This window comes from Acartia tonsa, chromosome 3 (genome assembly GCF_053477335.1).
Source record: "Acartia tonsa isolate MP-2025a chromosome 3, ASM5347733v1, whole genome shotgun sequence".
NCBI classification, from domain to species: Eukaryota; Metazoa; Arthropoda; class Copepoda; order Calanoida; family Acartiidae; genus Acartia; species Acartia tonsa.
This window is the reverse complement of record NC_137262.1, coordinates 19638847-19643033: the sequence shown is the minus strand read 5'-3', so window position 1 is coordinate 19643033 and position 4187 is coordinate 19638847.

Sequence of the window (4187 nt, the reverse complement as noted above, 5' to 3'; positions counted from 1 at the left end):
GATTGGAGATAGAATTTGGGGGAGGGGGATTTGGGGGTTGCCCTGATCTAAGATTTCAAGCCTTTTTATGCAAACAAGGAAAAGGCATTGCGTAGATTCAAGGATATAAGGAATTTTTGTTGGACTAAAAAATGACCTACGTCGTTGGTATATATTTTGTTTGCTTGCTGTCGAGTAGAAGTTTGTTTTAATGGCTAAACCCCAACGCGTCATAACAAAGACGGTCAAAATGGTTCATGCTGCTAATATTTGAGGCTACCTCCAAACAAATCTGATGAAACAACCGAAAGGGTTTGTTGTCTCTAATGTGTTAAATTAGATCATATTAGACAATTTAATTCATTAATATAATACATTCATAAATTACAATTACTTTTCTCCTTTATCCCTGAATAAAATGTAGTAGATTGGGTGTGTGAGGGGTTAGTTTCAGGAACAGAGGCATGGCAACTCAAACTTTTCTTCTAATGTATAATACATAAATGATAGGTGGTCGTTTATAGGTATTAAAATAACAGTTTGTTGAAGATATGTCAGTGATAAATACTTTTAAAATTGATGTGATACAGTCAAAATTTACAAAGTAATTAGGTTAAACTTTGTCGATAATGAGTCAGCTATGGTCAATTTTGTTTTATTTTAATATAATCGACAATAAAATTAATTTTTAAAATAATCAATGCTTCCATGTTTATATGGGCTTGATTTTCAATTTTAAATGACAGAAAAGTAAGATGATAAAATTTAGTTCAGTTTATGTCTATATCCCTTCCTGCTTGGTAATAGGAATCAACAATCTTAAGGGTGGAGGTGTGGGGGGGGATGTGCAGCAACTCTCGTGTAGCGGGATGCATTATAAAATGGTTTGACCCCCACTGCTGACCCCTGAAAAAGGTTTTTTTTCCACCCGCGCGCCGCGCAACCCCTAAAATGCATTTTTGTGCCCAATTTATTGCTTAGTTATAATCTTCTCTGTTTTTATTATCTCCCCTTCCTTCCTTCTTACTCTTATCTAATCTAATCCTATCTTCGAAATAAAATGAAAATATTTGTACTGTTAAAAAAGGTTAAAAAAGGTTTATAACAAAAATAATAAGTACAACGAAAAAAAATCTTTAAAAAATGGTCAACATTAAATTTTCTTAGTTTGGCCTAAATTTTCTTGAAAACTAAGTTTATATGTAAATTCAAGAAAGGAAAATGTCAAAAACTACTCACATTAAACTTTTTAGCATGCAATCGATTAACTGGAGAAAATGCAAGCTTTTAGTATGCTAATTAGTTGCAACTTTAATGTGTTCCATTAGAAAAGAAAAGAATTTGCGTCTTCTTATTTAAGATTTCAGAAACGGCATAAGAAATTTTATAGGATTTTTCAGAGAAGCTTAAAAAACAAGGAATGTTTACCCCAAAACACCATAAACATTGAAAAGTGAACCGTTTTCATATGAACAATTTACTAAAATAAAATCTATAGACAAACAAACAATGTAAAATATTGATTAGATACAAATTGATAGTCCTAATAATGTATATCCTAATAAGCTGTCATTCTTAAATATCAACGAGTAAATCCAATTTCCTCCATGGCGTTACGCACGGACTTACAGAAAGTCAAACAGGTAAAGATAGTTATAAAGTAGCTTTGTTACTAAAAATATAGAACTATCTCTTTTCAAATGTTAAAGATTGAAAATAAATTATAAAATATTTGTTTGCAAATTAAATTGTATTCCTATTTGCACGTTTCTAATATTTGTATGGAATAATGAAATAAACTTGCTCAAACTTGATTGGCTTATATGACCTTCTATACACACACGTACACCAAACAACAAGGATGACTATATCCATTAAGCTTACAATAAAAAATCTAAATTCTAATGTTTCTTGCCAAATTACTGCAATTGCACTTTATGTGAAATTTTACGGTGCTTATAAAAAAAGATTACCTAATATATTTCTTTTTTACAGGATTTTAAAAGTAAAATATAAAAGTTATAAAAGTTAAATTCTTAGCAAAGCAAAAAAAGTAAAGTTATAGCGAGATACTTTTGAAATCTTGCAATGCTTATGCAATTAGGCCATACTTATTAAATTACTCTTTTATTTTCATGGCAAATAGTAAAAAAGCTTGTAAAAGTCCAAAGAGAAACTGACTGGCACATGTAACATAATTTTAGAAATGCTACAAATAAAATCTATATTTTAACTGACTGTCACATGTAACATAATTTTAGAAATGCTACAAATAAAATCTATATTTTGCAATCAATGGCAAAGGAAAAGAGGGGACATTTCTAGCATGAAAAAGCAACAAAATCGTGTGTCAGGGATTTCAGGATTTCAATGATATCCCCCTTCCCCCTCCCCCACTCATACTGTTATGTATAAATTATTACCTTTCATAATTAATTACTATTGGAGGGAAGTAAGGTTTGCTAATTAATTTAACCTGAATAGTCCCCTCCCTCCCTGGTGGATGTTATGGAATTGTAAGGTCAATATATTCAAATTATTTTATTTTCCTGTGTAGAATAACCTTCGAGTTTATGTAAAATGTTGATATGCAAATTCTAAATTTATTTTTAATCTTAATTATTTTGAGTTTTTAAAGCAATAATATTTGATAAGATTCTATGGATTCCTTTCAAGGAATTTTTCACAATTTTTGCTTACAACAAGGAAACTTTTTGCTTAAATGTGATTTTAATGTAATTTTAGGGTAAATCAAGATGCAAAAAATCAGAAGATACCTGTGTTCTTAAAAGCACTATAATGTATATGTGTGCATGTAGTTCAAGCATAATCGTCCCTTTAACTATTTATTGAAACAAGTCAATTAAAACTTTACATACTTTTCCTGATAATCATTTAGATTTGTGGAATATCTTCATTTCAAAAGAATCAAATTGAAGAAATCAAGGAATCAAAGATTTAGTACAGTCACTTTCTTCGTAAGTAATACACCCATACGCCTCCTTTCCTTACTTTTTTTTTGAAGGGAAGGGATCCATCTGACTAAATCTTGTCCTTTGAGTTTTAGATATCTTTAATTCATATAAAATCTTTGTTTTTTAAATCTTTCTATTTGTATTGTTTTCTTACATTATTGTCAAACATGTGAAAAATACGTTAGTTTTTACTGCTTTTATTAATTTTTATTTAATCAAAACGATTATATTTATATTTCATTTAATTAATCAACATGAATTTGATGTCTTTACATTGTTAAAGATTGAATGGAGAATTATACATATACTCATTTAAGCAACCCTTTATCTCTGAATCTTTTTGCAAAGACACGTGACCATTAGTGTCTCCTGCTTCCCCTGTTGAAACAAATGACCCACGACTAACCCATACAAACACGTACAACAAACAACCATTCCAATCAGAAATCAAATAGGGAATGAAATTAGCTTTCTTTAGATGTGTCCTTGAATCTTTGAATATTGTTGTGTGTTTAAGTTATTTTAAAAGAAGTACTAGCACATTTTTTAGTTCTGCTGCGGCTTAGAATTATTTAAGATTACGACTTGGTTTTTTGGTACTGCCAAGTACAATTTCTGTTGCGGTTGAAGCTTATCTATGATTTGACGGCAAATTAGAATAGTGACTGCGGCAGTAGATTCTCAGAAAAGTGCGAAGAAACAAAGTCTGAACTGTTTGAACTGTTGCTATGTTTAGCGTCTGACAATTGATATAGTTGTTTAGAGAAACTGAATCATTTCAATCTATGTTTGCATAATTTAGATGGCAAAATAAAAAAAAAAGATATTTACTTACATTGCCAATTGAATTTAAAATGAATAATTTGATATTCATAATTACTCATAAACAAAGGAAGTATATTTATACAATTATCCTTATCAAAATATTTTCCTATGTAAAAGAATGTTTCAGTTTGATTTTGAAATCTATGTATTATAAGTGATGAGGTATTTTTAGTATACAAATTTTTCTTGAATTAGTTTCTGTATGTCACGTCTGTAATATTGTCAAGTATTAATCTACCACTATTTATCATTTCATAACTAAAATAGCGCTTTGCCCCTAGCGACTAGGGACTCTTAATTCAAAGAGGTAAGAATTTGAGGCAGAAAAACAGCATAAAACCATCACGGGAAGCTTCCCTAAATAGGAAAACTCAACCATTTCAGTAGTTGTTAAAAACTTAAGCTGCA